The sequence below is a fragment of the Miscanthus floridulus genome, chromosome 2 (genome assembly GCF_019320115.1).
Source record: "Miscanthus floridulus cultivar M001 chromosome 2, ASM1932011v1, whole genome shotgun sequence".
In the NCBI taxonomy this organism is placed as follows: domain Eukaryota; kingdom Viridiplantae; phylum Streptophyta; class Magnoliopsida; order Poales; family Poaceae; genus Miscanthus; species Miscanthus floridulus.
In genome coordinates this window covers 77,396,665-77,414,921 of record NC_089581.1, presented here as the reverse complement: position 1 = coordinate 77,414,921, position 18,257 = coordinate 77,396,665, and the positions used below count along the sequence as shown (strand labels likewise).

The 18,257-nt window shown below is 47.4% G+C and overlaps 1 pseudogene; it reads right to left on the bottom strand.

The window, feature by feature from the left end:
* Positions 1 to 9,156: 9,156 nt before the first annotated feature.
* Positions 9,157 to 10,717, bottom strand: LOC136536740 (uncharacterized; annotated as a pseudogene).
* Positions 10,718 to 18,257: the final 7,540 nt, after the last annotated feature.

The following is an 18,257-nucleotide window of genomic DNA, read 5'->3' as shown; positions in this document are numbered from 1 at the left end:
TCGGATGATCCCAAGGTGCATCCGGACGAGTGCTCACACCGAACGCCTGAGCGCTAGTTGCGTCGTTTTAGAAAATCCACTAGGGCCTTGTTTAGATCACCTCCAAATTCTAAGTTTTTTCACTCTCTCCATCACATCAATTTTTGGACGCATGCATGGAGCATTAAATGTAGGTAAAAAAAATAACTAATTGCACAGTTTGGTTGTAAATCACGAGACGAATCTTTTGAGCCTAGTTAGTCCATAATCGAACAAAGTTTATTAAATACAAACGAAACATGCTACAGTGTCCAGATTGTAAAAATTTGCAATCTAGACAAGGCCTAGATCGAACAGAAAGGGGCTTACAACTCTAATCACAACACAGTGGTAAGACAAGCATTTTACCAACCCCTTCTTCCCTCGCTGGTCGCTGCTGCAGGTGGAACGACAAGCTGGTCCCCTGGTCCCCTCCGTTATGCAGTAGCAGTACTCTACCGCGGCACCGGATCCAGCGGCGGTGGAGTCGGCACCAGCAGTCGCGGCTTGGTTTGTGCGCTGCAAATCTTTCTCCTCGAATGCACGGCAGGAAGGGAGACGCAAGGCGATGGGACGGGAGGGCTTCAGTACTGCAGCTGCTTGGCTGCTGTTGCTGGTCTCTTGGGAGACACAAGGCGGCCGGCCGGCCGGGCCGGCAGGAAGGGAGGTGGTGGTTGGAGCAGTGGGACTCCGGAGGGCTTCGGTTTTAATTAGTGCGTGTGCCCGTTGATTGCACTTGTAATAAATAAATAAAAGGAAAAAACAATTCTCGTTTTCTTTTTGGAGAGACAATTCTCGGTTTCTCATGCAATAGTCCAAAGCACCTTTTGGCCTTTTTGTTTCCGCTTACAGTCTGATTCTTGATGAAAAAATGAGAATCCTTTGATTATTTTATGTTCTTTTGATCCATACTTTGAAACTTTGAACTAGCACACAATCAAGAATCGAAAGAAAATCCCCATACGATGATTATAATCGAATCAATTAAAAGTGGTTCCAAACATGACCGATCAAATCATACTAAGTGTCGCAACCACTCAGCTAGCCACATCTAGAAATGCATTTGTAAGGTATTTCCGGCCGCCTCTACAAATGCCCCCTTTTTAGAGACAGCTCTAGATCTAACCGTGTCTATAAATGGATTTCTAGAGTCAGCTAGATCTAGAGACACCTCTAGAAAATCAACTTATAGAGACAGTTGGATCTATATCCGTCTCTAAAAATAAATGTAGCATAGTAATTTTTAAATTTTCAAATATCCTCGAATGGAAGAATGACTATCTGCTGTGGTACACGCAAATAAATGTGCACTGTTGATCTAGATATCTTTTACCACATATTACTTCCTAGGAGGTAATAATAAAATTGTATATTTAATTATTTCTAATTTTGGAAGAAAATTATGTTGTCTATTTCTTTTTGGAATGTTTTATACGGATCTTTTTTTTTTTGAGATGGTTTTGAGTTAGCAATGTTTTTTTTAACGTGACAGAACGAGATATACTCAGAAGTATGTATGACGCCTTGATTTACAGTGTAACTTTTTTATAATGTGATCAAAGGCAAATGTGTGAACTTTGGAGTAACTTTTTGAAACAAAATAATACCAAATACGAGGTGCGTGACAACTTTTGTACGTGCAACTGCATATAGTTACTAGGTACTAGTATTAGTTTTTTTTGTTACATGACTAGTTAAATGCCTGTGTGTTGCAACGGGTACACATAATATCACGATAACATATGTATGAGCGCGTGTTATACTGTATCTAAAATAGATACTGTAATCGTGATGTTTTACAAGTTGCAATACACGAGCATTCACTTTAATCATAACAAATTTGTGTTTTACAATACATGTTTTACAATATATTGTACAATTAAGAATCTAATCTCTCAATGTTTCGACTAAGAGAACGTGCTTTGCACGAACACCAAGCTACAGTTGGTCACCAATAAAAGATAATCTAGAAGATTTTCAGGTCAAGATGCGGCATCTAACTTCTTGCAGTTGAAGCATGCAGATAGTTGAAGCTGTAGTTAGAAGTATCATGCACATAAGTTGTTTGTTAATTTTTAAAGTTAAAGTACTATTGATATATCTTGAAAAAATATGTATCGACGTTGTCGGTGTTTCAGACCGGCGGGCCCTCAACCAACTAGTAAATTTGTACTGCGTGTTCCCAATCCTAGATGGTGATGCAAAGAGACACAAGGTTTATACTGGCTTGGGCAATGGGTGCCCTACGTCCAGTCTGAGAGTTCAATCTTGTATTCCTTGCACCGAAATGCTTGTAGTAGGGGGTTACAAGCAGGGCGAGAGAGGGAACTAGTCCCAGGTCTCTGCGTGGAGCGGCGTGGATTGCTTGAGATGTTGATCTAAAGCAGCGGGGAAGCTCGTGTGTTCGTCTGTGCGTTTATGCGTGAGTTCGTCGCGTGGGCGTAGGCCTAATCGTAAGCGTCCGGTCTCTCTAGAAACGGCCCTGGTCCCTCCCTTTTATAGTTGAAGGGAGGACAAGGGTGATACATGCGCTAGCTATACGGCGTCATGCGAATGGAGGCGGCATGTCCGAGCCCTGTAGCCTGTTACTGTGGCAGCGTGGTCGATGGAGTGGTCCCATCCTTGAAGTACTAGGGCGACGCACCGGTCACATCCGATCCTGTACGTCGTGGGAGCTCCAGTGTTAGCTTGAAGCGGGGCGTGGCGGTCGACGCGCCGGTCACCGTGTGTTGACTGCGTGAGAAGCCGAGACTCAGTTGGTGCCAAGGCCGAGCCATCGTGGGAGGCTCGGCGGGCGCGAATCCCGAGGTTGCCGAGACCCTGAAGTATATTGCCGAGGCTCGGGGGGAGCAGTTGGTCCTTTGCGCTGATTTCGAGGCTATGGTGACCCGGACTTGACTCCCCACACCGTGTTGTTCCTGGGGCAGGGGTTAGGTGGCACAGTGTAGTGCGGGCGCTGATCGTGGGCACAGCACCAGAGCACAGTGGCCGATAACCCCTACCCCGTCCTGTCCTGGACGGTATGGCGTTGATGCGACTTCCCGTCTCGTCGGCCGCTCCGCAGTGTCGAGCCGTCGTCCGGCTGATATCGCAGGAGTGGTTGGCGCATTAATGGGACGTGACGCTCGGTCGGGGAGACTGGTCGAGGCAGAAGCAACGGGTTGTTGCCGAGCCGGCCTCGAGCGATATGGAGAATCGACATCTCGTCTGAGGCTTTACGCGCGGGGCCTCGGGCGAGACAGAGAATTGGTTCCCCGTCCGAGGCCTCCCGTGCGAGGCCTCAAGCGAGGCGGAGAGCCGGTGGGCTCGGACAAGGCCAGGGGTTAACCAACGGTTTGCCTTTTGGCTTTGTTTTTTATGGGGTCTAAGTGATTCTTTCGGTATACGCTCAGGGTACCCCGTTTTATGGTACCCGATAGACGTGTAATGCATTACCTCTTTCATAGAGTTAGAACCTCTTTATATACAATATTCTTTGTGAATATATCCTTTGTCGGTCTCTTCTTCTCCTTCCCTTTCCCTTTTCCCTTGTTCACATCCTTCTCAGCAGCCGGCACAACCAAGATCCTAATGTTCGATCTTGCTGTAGCTCTTGATAGCACCACATACAATTGGCCATACAAGAACACTAGTTTCGGCAAGTATACCCCGGCGTTAGGGATAGTCTGCCCCTGTGCCTTGTTAACCGTCATTGCGAAGCTGAGCCGAATAGGGAACTGTTTTCGTTTAAATTGGAAAGGGAACATCTCATCGTCCGACCGACATAAGGGTATTCGAGGCAGAAAAACCCGCTTTCCAGCGTGCTGTCACAACACAATTTCTGCGCCTATGATATTCTTTTGGAACCCCGTATGATAAGCCTGGTACCATTACAAAGTCCGTTCGTATGGTCAATGTTCCTAAGCAATATGACCGGACAACCAATCTTCAGCTTCAACACATGTGGAGGTAGACCATTGGGTGTCAAAGTGTTAAGGAATTCCTCAGGGTAGTAGTTATGCAGATCGTCCACCGCACAGTCAAAGCTATGGTACACCATCTCATCCCCATGGAAACGACCTATCATCTTCATATTAATCATATCAACCCATTCATTCCGCGTAGATAATATCGCTCGAGAGGTGATATAATCTTTGCTTGACATATTTACATTGATGTTAGGGAATATGCAATCAATTAGAGTATCAAGATCACTATCTTTCCCGGTGTGCGGAACACATATATCATGAGGAAGACGGATTTCATCATCAACAGTCGCCTCCTCAGACCCTCCACCAACACGCAACAAGTATTATGCAAACCATGGGTTGCTCTTTGCCCTCATATTGCATTACAATGTTAATTTTTCCAACGATAGGTCGATAATACAACAAATAGAAACTACAAGACATTTGGTGACCTCTATATCTTAGCATTCTAAATAGCAGGGGGGGAAAAGAAATTCTACAACTATACATAGCCTTGTAACATCAATGAAAATACAGCAAATAGAAACTACAAGACATTTGGTGACTTCTATATCTTAGCATAGCCTTGTAACATCAATGAAAAAATTCATATGCCATTCCCTTTTGTTTTAATGAAACCACTATTGGACTATGAACACATGAAGTTATATATTGGCATTCTGATAGTGCTGCATTTTTCATGGATCTAGTCAGAGTAGTTCTAATCAGCAGAGCTGCATCAAAGTTGACAAATGAATTTGATTGGCACTTGGCAGTGGACAGTGACTTTATAGGGGAGGGGTGACATCAATTAAGATCTGTTGTATTTAACAACCATACATTTCTTATAACTAAAAGATTTCTATTTCATGACAATTTGCACTTGACAGATAATACTTGATCAGTTGTCATGACTTGATTTTCGCTATTTTGTTTATTTGTCAGGGATGGCCAAGAAAGCCAAGCAACACGTCAAAGAGAACTAGCGTACCTGGTCTCGCGTGGACGGATCAGATAGTCTCGCCCTTGCAGGAAAGAACGGCGATCTCTTCAATGACGACGACCAGAAATGAGTCGTCCCGTCCACATGGATTTAAACAGCAAGATTGTTACCTGATGGATAAGCTGACGGAGAATTGGCACCGGCAACCATCGGGTGAAGATTGCCGGCACGACCAGGGGAGACTCGCGGGTGGAGAATTGGCGTCGGCAACCGACGCGTGAAGACTGCCAGCACGACCACGTTGGGTGAAGACTGCCGGCACGACCAGGGGAGACTCGCGGGTGGAGAATTGGCGCCGGCAACCGACGTGTGAAGACTGCCGGCGTGACCACGTCAGTTTTTTTTTGTTGGTGCCTGTGATCTGATCAGGGGTGCAATGGAGAGGTTTTATTTCTCTTTTTTTTTGATGCGCGGGTTGCCTTTGTTGCCGCTATAGTGGACGTGATTGCCGGGTTCCCTATTTTGCCGCTAATGGGACGTGATTGCCGGGAAACACTGTGCGTGGTGAGGTAGAAATTGCCGGAGGCTGCGGTGTCGCACGTGTACTCATCCTGCCGGTAAACACTGTGCGTGGTCGAGTATTTTTTTAGTCCTCTATTGTAGTAAGATACATCATTTTAATTGTTTTAAAGGTTTCAGGAAAAGATGGGGAGTAGTGCCTTGGTAATGAGAATCAGATTGATTTCTATGTAGCTTTCAGATTTACATGGCGTAAATATATATCTATACTATATATCTATTTTTTTCAAAGGTATTTGATTAGTCTGGATGCTAAATGATATTATTGTAATCTGTAATTTTTTCCCCCTTGGGAATATGGCCACCATTGTGGTCAACAAACCACCTGGAATGCCAATGTAAGTAGATGTAGATAGCTTCATTTCCTTTTCCTGCAGTTTCATCCCCAAAAAGATCAGCTCCTATCTGAAACCTTTGCTTCATTCTGAAGGGTGGCATTGGCATACAAATTAGTACTGATATTCTGATCCCAATATGTGGGGAGGGTTCTTCTTAAGCACCTGCATACTGTGCTAGTTACTGGCCAGGCGCACTGTGTGCACGGTGCACCCACTTATATATCCTGCACACCATCTGCTCCATTAGGTCCCAAGCTCCCAGCTTTGCAGGTTCAATGGTTGCCTGAACTGAAAGGGTGTTCTTGATATCTCTAATCCACTGCCGATCTAGTTGATTATCCGCCACTGTGCGTCCGTTGATGAACCTTTACTAACAACCGCACTAGTTTGGGTGCAATGTGTAAGAATGCTGTCCATTGAGCCAGCAGTACTACCTTAGCACATGGCAGTGCGCAACGACTACAACAGATATTGGCCCCGTAAAAAGGCTTTAGATGGTAAGGAAAAAAAAGTGAATGTCAAAAGGTAACTGAAGCTAAGAATTCGTTATCCAAAGAAGCATCCAGTTATATCAAAGTGACCACAATCTCGATAACGTAAGGTCTAGACCCAAAGAAAGGCATACAGTTGTAATGGGCAACACCTGAAAAAGAAAAACTGGAGGCCCAGCATTATCTGCCACTCCATTTTTGCCACGCGGAATATGCTGAAGAGATAAATAAAGCAATCATCCATTCAAACTGCACGGAAGGCTAAGTTAATATTCTTATTAAAAAAGGGCAGCAAACAAGCTCAACAACATTAAATTACAAGAATTGATGCGATCATGTTGCATGCTACCAGAAGCTTAAGCTATGGAAAGAACCTCAAGACTGGTAAGGTTTGAACTATACATAAAAAAATATCGCTATCGAGATTAAGAAATCATTAGATGCCTATTTTTACAATCATCAATGCAGTATTGTGAAGATATAAATGCCATAATTGACAATTGACCAAGAGCCAACTGCTACTGAACTGAACTGTGGGATGCAGATGAGTCAAAATAGCAGTCTGTAGTAGTTGCCACGAGAGCAATTTTAAACTTCAATTCTGTTGACATACATTAGAAACTAAATTCAATTATGCGGAGCAGGCATGCACAACAGAGAAAGACACCAATATAAGCACACCCATGCACTACTTTGTTTAGAATCAGCACAAAAGATTAATGATAGGCCGCACGATAAGTTTTGCTAGTAACAGAGCACAAAAACTGACATAAATTGAAAGGTGGCCATAGATAAAATTTAAACAAATAAGACATGCATGCCTCGGAAAGGTACTGCTAGAGAGAATTGGTTAAAGTACTTCATTGTGATCTGCTAGTAACATGCACTCTTGGTTTAGGATGTGTAAGTAAGTCAATGCTGTCAGCAGTTCTAGCATCTAACTTGGAACCACCAGATAAGCATCAACACATTTGAAAAAAAAAACACACAAGGAACAGGATGCACCAACCTCAAGGGGACAAAGGCCCAGCACCAGGAAGCATATAACACCAGCTGCAGCCAGAGCAAGTAAAACCATTAAATTCGTGCAGAATTCAACCATCACAGGCAACCACGAGCAAACTGGATGAATTACCTCAAGCAGTGGCCCCACACAATAGAGTTCAGAAAAATACAGCATAAACATAATCAATTCAATGTGGTAAAACAAATAAGATAAAAGGATGTTTTTTATTGACTTGGAGAAGGCTTATGATAAAATACCAAGGAATATTATGTGGTGGGCTTTGGACAAACATAAAGTCCCAACGAAGTACGTCGGCTCATTAAGGACATGTACAACAATGTTGTGACTAGTGTTCGAACAAGTGATGGAGACACGGATGACTTCCGATTAGGATAGAACTACATCAAGGGTCAGCTTTGAGCCTTAGCTGTTTGCCTTAGTGATGGATGAGGTCACAGGGACATACAAGGGACATCCCTTGGTGCATGCTTTTCGCGGACGATGTAGTGCTAGTTGATGAAAGCTGGACAGGAGTGAATCAGAAACTGAAGTTATGGCGGGAGACTTTGGAGTCCAAAGATTTTAGACTCAGTAGAACTAAAACTGAGTATATGAGATGCGACTTCGGCACTACTACTCGGGAGGAGGAAGATATTTAGTTTGGAAGGTCAAGTAGTGCCTATGAAGGATACTTTTCGATATTTAGGATCATGCTACAAAGCGACGGGATATTGATGAAGATGTTAGTTATAGAATCAAAGCAGGGTGGATGAAGTGCCGCCAAACATCTGGTGTCTATGTGACAAAAGGGTACCACGGAAGCTAAAATGCAAGTTTTATAGGACGCAATTAGACCTGCTATGTTGTATGGTGCAAAATGTTGACCTACGAAAAGACGACATGTTCAACAGATAAGTGTCGCGGAAATACGTATGTTGCGTTGGATTTGTGGTCATACAAGACGAGGATCAAGTTCTGAACGATGATATACGTGATGGATTAGGGGTAGCACCAATTGAAGAAAGCTTGTCCAACATCGGTTGATGATGATTTGCACATGTCCCAACCGAGACCTCCAGAGGCACCTTTGCGTAGTGGAATCATAAGCCAGGATAGTAACGTGAAGATAGACAGAAGAAGACCGAAGTTTGACTTAGGTAGAAGGCAATAAAAGGAGACTTGAAATGATAGAATATATCCAAGACTTAGCCTTAGATGGAGTGCTTGAAAAACATCGATTCACGTGCCTGAACCTTGATTGCTTCTGCTGGGTTTCAACTCCTAGCCTACCACAACTTTGTTGGACTTAAAGGTTTTGTTGTTGTTGTTGTTGAGGATGCTCAACTCTAGCAGTACAAAAATTAAGAGAACGGTCCAAGGCCCAATAGAGGACAACATCATCCACGATAATTCACAACGCTGGTGAATACCATACGAACAAAAACTATGCAGCCGTAACGTAAATTCTTAAATGCTCAGAGCCGTTAGACCTTTTGGAAAAATTTCAGTGGTTAAGCTAACATCTGCAGATCATGCTATCCATTCTAGGCCAAGTCCCTGTCAAGTAATAGTAAATAACAAGTACTTTGCTTCTTTCAATGGAGTATAAAACTCTATCCCAACACAAAGCTAACACAATAACAGATCAGAAACCAACAAATCACACAAGCAGTCTGATTAAATCACTAAGCTCATGATACTTAAACGTAAAGTGTTGTTTTTCCACCATCGAGCTGTAACAGCTAGTTGCATATGCAGAAACAGACACCAAATCTAAGCAACCAACTAGTTAGCAGATAAGAGCTTTCCAGTATCCAAAAGAAGGCTCTTGATCCTACATTAACCTAATGACAGCAAGTCTACTCATTACACTAAAACAAAAGATAGCAGAGATCTTACAGAACTTCACACATGTCAGACGTGAAAGTGCAGAGAGGCAATTCATTGATTAGGCTTGCCTTGCCAACTCCAACTTGAATGCTTCAATCTGTTGCTTCTTGCACTTAGCATCAAGATCGCGGGCCTTCTCATCACCTATGGTCATGAACCATTCCATGATTAAGTCCCCGAGCTGTGCGTCTCGGTGTACGCTTTGACTTCTTTGGCCAGATGAGGATACAATTTTGATAGTACACTGAAGTCCCTAGATGTTGGCTCAACCCGCTCATCTTCATCAACTTGGCCCCAGAGAATTTCAGGACAGCTTAAACAGCCGACGAGCAGGTCATCGGATGGGCAGCCTTGTACAAGGATCTTGCGGTACCGTGTCCTAAGCTTGCGGATCTTGTCAGTGAGCTTCTCCTCGTTGGCATCAGTTTGTCAAAATGTGAGATTTGCCAAAAGTTGCGATGAATCTGGCAAAGCACCATTATGGGACTTGGCGTGCACAACCAAAGCATTGAGAATCTTGAGCTCGTCATTATAGGACCATGCATCGCTCAACCGCTGGCTTCTTCTCTGTCTGAGAACTGTGTGGCTTGGTTGATGGAGGATTCCTCTCCTGCAAGGCTTTGCCATTCACTTGAGCCCCTGTCTCCTCATCCTCCTGGGCTCGGTTCTCCTCTGTGGGTGTGAGGTGTCGCTGGGGTTGCTCTTGCTGTAGGATCCCCTCCCCTTGCGCTTCCCCTTGCTGCCATTCACGGGCTCTGTGCTCGACCTCTGGGGGTGAGGTGCTGCTCTGCTCTTGCTCTTGCTCTGCCGTCTCTCTGCCATTGTGCTCGTCTTCTTGGGCGATGTCAGGCAAGGAGGGGTGTGTCCTCTCTGTCGTCGTTGAGCTCTAGTTCCAGCAATTGGGGGCGGCGACTTCGGTTCGGTCAAGGCCTTTCTAAGCTGCTTCTTTTTCTTCTTCTTGCGCCTGTCCTTCTCGGCGGACCTCTTGCTTTTCTCTTGCGCCGTGGGGCCGACGCGGCGACGGTCTCGCCAGCAGGTTCCGCGGCACGCTTCTCCGGGCGCTCATCTCCCTGCCGTGGCTGCGGGGAGCGCTTCTCGCCCCGCTTCGGAGTCGCGCCCTCTCTTGTTGTGGCCAGCGTCGGCGCTGTCGTCGGGCCGGAGACCCCTCGCCGGTGATGCACCACCAGAACCCTCCGCCTCATTTTCCTCCTGCGACGCCGGAGGGGGTTTCTTGACCCGCTTGACCCTGACCCCACCGCGCGGTGCGCTCCTAGCCGGAGAGGTCTCGCCGGAGCCCTGGGCCCCAACATCCTCCGGCGACGGCGACGAGGGTTCCTCGGCTCGCTTCAGCGGCATCTCCTTGGGCTCGGCGGACATGGCGGTGTCGCCGGACTTGCCGCTCTCCTCATCCTCGTCGTCGTCGGAACCCTCATTGCCACCGTTTGCCGCCCAACTCCTTGGAATCGCCGGAACTTGGCCGGCGGGAAGCGGCGCTTGGCGGCCATGGAGGCCCGATCGGTGGCGGAGGGAAGGGATTTGGATTTTTTGCCGGGGGAGTGACGGTGCTGCACGAGGTTGGGAATAGAGTGAGTTGTGGGTTGCGAGTGGCCGTGGGGGAGGAGATACGGCAGAGTTGCACAAATCGCCGACTCCCCCGTCTCTCCCATTCAATTTCATTCCATTTTTTTATTTGTCTTATTTATTACCACGTCTGTCTGTTGCAGCAGCTTTCTAGTTCCTTCAACGGACGGACAAAATGCGTGCTTGCCTGCTGGTCCTTGCTCCTTTTCCATCATGCTCGGGCCTTGCAAGCTGTAAAAATCTCTACTTTTTTTTTTCGAAGATATCATATTACTTTAAAGAATAATTACATATATTGATCTTGTTTTTTAAAAATTGTAGATTTAGATCCCTATTAGCAGTAGGCTAAATCTCTATCAAGCGGACTATCAAGGGTATGTTAGTTTCCCACCCCACAGTTAAAAGTTCGACAGCCACAAAAATATTGTTGCTTGGTTGCTCGCCTCATGATGCGGCCGCCACAGTTTTTGCATGCGCTGTTCCGTGGCGAGTGTGGTGGCCAAAAAGCTCACTACAAAGTGTGGCGCGGTCTCCATTGTGGTGGTAGGCTTTAGCCGGGTAACAAACCGACTCGGATAGATATCGGCATATCACAATGTCACCATATCACTTTCTATGTCATCTTAACAGGCTTATTCGCCAACGATAGTCGATAGGAGGCTAGTCGGCCTTTTCGATTATCGATAGGGCTAATAGGTTTGATGTCAAGGTGTCACATAAACCTATTGACATGCGATTTGTTGATAGATCTGTCGGCATGTGTGAACTGTCAACCAGCCTTAAACTGTCTAGGACGTGTTTGGATTTGTCAGACATGCATTACCTCGTCAGACAAACGATTCTAGGCACATGCATCCAAAATCGAACGCCTAGAATCCATGTCTAGCTAAGACAAAGTTTTCTCGTACTCCAACCAAACAGTGCCCCTTCTCTCTCTAGCGCAGGCACCTCACATCTATCTTTCCACCACTCGCTTCCCTGCCTCTAGCGTCGCCAACACCGCCCCTGGCACCACACCTATCTCCCCGGCACCCTAGATCTTGATATTTTTTTGGTTTTTTCTTCCATATTATTTTACTTACTAGAATAATAACTATAGCATATATATAGTACTTGTATTTTAAGGCCTACGATAGTATAGCGTTTTAAAGATCTTATTGCAGCAAAAAATGAATTTATAGCGTAACAATGTTATAGTTAAAACAATTGTTAAAAATCTTAATATATGTAGGGTCACTTTAGTTGGCATTTATTATTTTTTGCTTCGTTAGGTATGTTGTTTCTTACCATCTCTTTCCTAGGACATAAGACGTAACTATCTCTGGTATAAAGGACTTGCTTCTTGGTGATAGCAAGTATTTTCACTTGAACTAAGAAGAATCCACCACAATAATCAAGAAAACCAAACATCCAATAATTTAGATTATAATAATCCTATACATAGTGTGGCAGAACCGTCTAATCTAATACCTCCCAGGAGTACTTGTCTTCCATTAGACACTAAATACTCAAAGGAAGTGTGGGGGATACGACCCCGGATACCCACGACAGACCACATGGGCTGCGCCCCTAGGGGTGGCCCAGCCCACAAGAAAAAGCCTTGCGAGGCACGACTCTGCTCGGCGCCTTCCGCAAGACATCAGGAAGATATCCTGAAGATGCTACGAGATCTGTTAGGATATGTATGATCCCAAGATTCCTTTAATCAGTTATTACTTTCTGGTTATCTCTCAGATCTAATCGACTTATAACCATGCCTCCCGGACTATATAAGGCGGGCAGGGACCCCTCTAAAATCACGGCATATCATACGATAGCTAATACAAACCAATAGACCACAGGAGTAGGGTATTACGTCATACTGACGGCCTGAACCTGTCTAACTCGTGTGTCTCTGTTGCCTTCTTGTTCTTGATCTCACGCTCCTCTACCGATCAATCTACCTTCGTGGGATACCCCTCGGAGGACTGCCGACGATATTTTGTCGATAGTTGGCGCGCCAGGTACGGGTGTGCGTGCTGTTTCCTTGTCGAACAAGATGGTTTTTTCCGCAGGCTCTTCGTCCCTTCCACAGCCTGGCCAGATCTTCACGGTTAGATCCATCTCGTGGGTCATAACGCTGACGGAGTCGGAGAGCTCCTTGAGCCGGAGCAGATTGGTTCTACGCCGGCCACCCCTGCACCTGCAACTGCAGATCCGATCTCAGAGGCGATTATGAGATCTCTTTCGGCAACAACTCGCCGTCCGCTTCCTCGCTTCCAGAGGAGGCCGATCAACAACGACGATCTGATCGAATCCATCGATCGGGTTGGACTAAAGCTCGTCGATTGTCTCTCCATCACTGAATCGGCACTGGACACTCTGGTTCAGCGCCGACCACCCTCCAATCCAGATCTATCGGAGGGTGCTCGGGAAACTGCAAGGGCTATGGCCCTACCCTTTGGATTCTCCAACACCGCCGGCGCTTATCAGCACGCCCTAAGGGGCAAACTCGCCGACTAGCTCCCGCCGGCTGTCAACACACTACACTTAGGCCAGAGCCCTGGGGCGCACCTCCAGACCATCCCGGAAGAAACTCCAGGCTCCGAGTCTCAGGGCTCTACGGAGACCCTCGCCGAAACCTTCTCCGACCAATTTTTCCTCCCACCCTTCCGGGGTGGTGCAATCTTCAACGTCAGCATCGACAACCCTCCTCGGAATGGCGAAACCGAGGAGGAGCGCGTTGCTTGGGAGAACTGAAATGTCAACCACGCGTAGCGGCGAGAAAACGAGGCAGCCAAGGGCCGAGGCTGCTCGGAATAATCGGCTTGACTCTCAAGGAAGACCGCTCCCGCTCTACCGTGACCTCGATGAAGAATTTCTCTGCGTCGATGGCCATGACGTCTTCAAGACTCCAAGCACCAATTTGGCAGTAGCCACCAACGAGCTCGCTCGTTTCCCTCAAACGCCCGAGCTCACCAAGATTGCCGCCATGCTTAAAGCGGCTCACTGTTAGGTCAATGAGATCTGCGAGGATCAGAGACCTTCGTGCTCTATGAGCACGATTCACCGATCAGCTACGCCGAGGTCCAATCGCCACCCAAGTCAAAGCCATCTCGCCGACCAGTCATTACCTCTCCAAGGGGGACCCGAGGGGCATCGCGCTGAACACCATCGCCAACACGACCAGGAGGTCGAACAGGATGCTAGAGTACATCTTAGCAACCTCCGAGATGCGCGGTGGCATATCGAGCACCGTCGCTTTGGTCGCCATGAAGACGAAGTACGTTGCCGTCAGGATTACGAAAGGGAGTAGGACAACCCGGACTTAGCCCTCGAGCCTATCCCCGACCACAACGCCGCAGATTACGGTGTTGATAATCCTGAGGGGCCTCTGGCTTTCACAAGGGCACTCCGAACACTTCGATGGCCTAGTGGTTTTAAGATCACTGAGGTCGAGCCCTACGAAGGAAGAATGAACCCAACTTAGTGGCTGCAGGCTTATGCCACTGCCGTCCGTGCCACGGGAGGAGACACCAGCATTATGGCAAATTATCTCCCTGTCATGCTCACGCCACCCGCCATGAGCTGGTTCACCAGCCTTGCGTCGGACTCCATCGGCTCGTGGGAAGAGTTGAAGAAAGTCTTCACCGACAACTATATGGCCACGTGTACTCGACCCGGCACGAAGCATGATCTCAGCCGCATCAACCAGAAGCTATCTGAGCTCCTCCGTAGCTACATCCGGCATTTCTCCGAGATGAGGAACTCTATCCCCAACATCATGGAAGCTGAAGTCATCATCGCCTTTATCCGAGGACTCCACCATCACGAGCTTCGCTCCAAATTCAACCATAAGCCACCGACCGGTATCGGCGAAATGATAACTACCACCAACCAGTACGCCGATGCAGAGGAAGCCGAGGTGCGCTTCAACGAGGATGCAGGCACTCAGCGACCACCTCACTGATATGATGATCGCCCCGATGACCGACATCACAACGACCACCATCCCAATGACCGCAGCTATCATAGCGATAGCGATCGTGATTGAATAGGAGGACATAGGCCTGGACAAAATCACCACCGCTGGCCAGAACACATCTTCACTGCTGTTAGTCAACCTCGCGCCAAGCGTAACTACGACGAACAGTACCAAAAGATACTCGACGACCCGTGCCCTCTTCACAAGAACGCCAAACACAAGATGATGGACTGCATTGGTCTAGCCAGGGAGTTCCAGGACAAGAGGCTCAACGACGACGCCAGTAATGGAACAGGAGGTCGCCGACCGCCTGGGAACAACAACAACGCCTTTCAGGACCATGATAAGATGGTCGCCACCATCTTTGGGGGACTCACCTCCACTAAGAGTTGAAGGGAATGGAAGCTTGCCGCTCGACGAGTGCTCGCCGTCGCTTCAGAGGAAACTACCGCCGACCCCAGCTATCGCCCATGGTCCAAGATCCCCATCACCTTCAGCAGGGCTGACCAGTGGGCAGACATACCATATACAGGGCATTTCCCCCTCATCCTCAACGCAACCGTCCAGAAGGTGCTCTTTAGAAAAGTCCTTGTTGATGGTGGCAATGCTTTGAACCTACTCTTCGCCAAAGCCCTAAGGGAGTTGGGCCTTGCGATATCAGATCTCACACCCTCGGACTCTTCCTTCTAGGGTGTGGTACCTAGAAGGGCATCCAGACCACTTGGAGAAATCACCCTACCAGTATAGTTCGGCACGGCAAGCAACTACCGCATCGAGCATATCAACTTCTACATCGCCGACTTCGACACCGCCTACCACGCCATACTTGGCCGGCCAGCTCTGGACAAATTCATGGCCATACCACACTACGCGTATCTGGTGCTGAAGATGCCTTCGCCTGCAGGAGTCCTGGCTCTGCGAGCCAACCTTTTCGTCGCCTATGCCTGTGAGACAGAGAGTCTTGCTCTCACCGAAGCCACTGATCTCTCCATTCAGATGGCTAGTGTGGTCGACGAAGCCAAGATAGTACTCACTGATGACATGGAGATTCTAGAGCTAGAGCTCCCCCATGCCTCTACCAAGTCCAAGGAAATCAAGGAGGTCGGCCTCGGCCTCAATGATGCCTCCAAGACCATGAAGATTGGGGCTCACCTTGACCCCAAATAGGAAAGCACGCTCGTCTCCTTCCTACGTGCCAACGCCGATGTGTTTGCTTGGAAACCTGCAGACATGCCGGGGGTACCATGGGAGAAGATCGAGCACTCCTTGAATGTCTCGCCGATCACCAAACCGATCAAGCAGAAACTTTGCCGATTCATGCCAGACAAGAAGGAGGCTATTAGGGTAGAAATAAAATGGCTCTTAGCTGCCGTGTTTATAAAAGAAGTGTATCATCCAGATTGGTTAGCAAACCCTGTTCTCGTTCGAAAAAAGAGTAAAGAATAGAGAATGTGCATTGATTATATTGATCTTAACAAACACTACCCTAAAGACCCCTTCGGCTTGCCTTGGATAGACGAGGTTGTAGACTCTACCGCCGACTGTAACTACTCTCTTTCCTTGACTGTTACTTCGGCTTTCATCAGATGTCCCTCAAGGAAGAAGACCAGATAAAGACGTTGTTCATTACACCTTTCGGTGCATACTGCTACAAAACTATGTCCTTCGGACTCAAGAACGCTAGGGCTACCTATCAAAGGGCTATCTAGATGTGCCTCGACCAGCAGATCGGCCGCAACGTTGAAGCCTACATCGATGACATGGTCATCAAAACCAAGACAACCAACAACCTTATCGCCGACCTCGAAGAAACCTTCGCCAATCTGAACAAGTACCAATGGAAGCTGAACCCTTCAAAGTGCATCTTTGGAGTTCCATCTAGTATACTGCTGGGCAACATCGTCAGTGCTTGAGGCATCGAGCCTAATCTTGACAACGTCTCTGCCATCACCAGTATAAAACGGCCAACGTGTGTCAAGGATATACAAAAGCTTACAGGTTGCATGGCTGCATTAAGTCGCTTCATCTCGCACCTCGGCGAAAAAGGGCTACCTTTCTTCAAGCTCCTTAAAGCCTCCGAGCGTTTTTCCTAGTCGGAGGAGGCAGACATAGCTTTCGAGCAGCTCAAGTTGTTCTTAACAAAACCTCCGATCATGATAGTGCCACGGACTGATGAAACTCTGCTGATCTACTTCACCGCCACTTCTCGTGTCGTTAGCATGGCTATTGTCGTCGAACGCGAAGAGTCCGGGCACGCCTACAAGGTCCAACGTCCGATATACTTCATCAGCAAGGTGCTTAATGAGCCCAAAACTCGTTATCCTCAGGTACAGAAGCTGTTTTATGCAATTCTAATTACATCACGAAAGCTCCGACACTACTTCGAGTATTACAAGATCGCCGTGGTTACTGAGTTCCCTCTAGGGGACATTCTCCGCAACAAAGAGGCCAACGGCCGCATCATTAAGTGGGATGTTGACCTCGGCACTTACTCCATTGAATTCAGAAGCAGACCTACCATTAAGTCACAGGCACTTGCTGATTTCGTCGCTGAGTGGACCGAGATCCAAGAACCCATTGCCGCCACTTACCCCGAGCACTGGGTGATGTATTTTGATGGCGCCCTTAACATCAGCGGTGCTGGCGTGGGTATTCTGTTCATTACGCTGACCAAAGATAAGCTCTACTATGTCCTCCGGATACACTTTCCGGCCTCCAACAACGCCATGGAATATGAAGCATGTCTCCATGGTCTACGAATAGCTGTTGAACTCGGCGTCAAACGACTTATGGTGTATGGGGACTCCACGCTGGTTATCAACTAGATCAATAAAGACTGGTCATGTTCTAGTGAGAAGATGGACGCATACTGCGCCAAAATCAGGAAGCTTGAAGGAAAGTTCTATGGTATCAAGTACCACCATATGGTACGAGATCAAAATCAACTAGCCGACCAGCTCTCAAAAATAGGTTCGTCTCGCGCTGCGGTTCCGCTGGGGGTCTTCGTGCAAGATCTCCTGGTGCCATCCATTAAAGAAGAAAAGGAAGTTAAGGAGGTTCCCCCTGCCGAGCAGTTGGTACTTGTGGTGCCTTCGCCGGTCACCGATTGGAGGGAGTAGTTCATCAAGTACCTCACCAACTCTGAAGTACCCACCGACAAGACCGACACCGAATGCCTAATCCGCCGAAGTAAGCACTACGTGTTGGTAGACGGTAACTTGATGAGGAAGAGTGCCAAGGAAGGGGTATTGTAGAAGTGCGTCCCTCAAGGCAAAGGAGTGAAGCTGCTTCACGAAATTCATTCTGGTTCCTGTGGTAATCATGCGGCCTCGAGAAACCTGGTTGGCAAAGCTTTTCGAGATGGCTTCTACTGGCCCACGGCCATCTCCGACGTAGAAGACCTCGTCCGTCGCTGTGAAGGATGTCAGTTCTTCACCAAGCAAATACACATACCGGCACATGAACTACAGACCATCCCAGCTTCTTGGCCTTTCGCATGC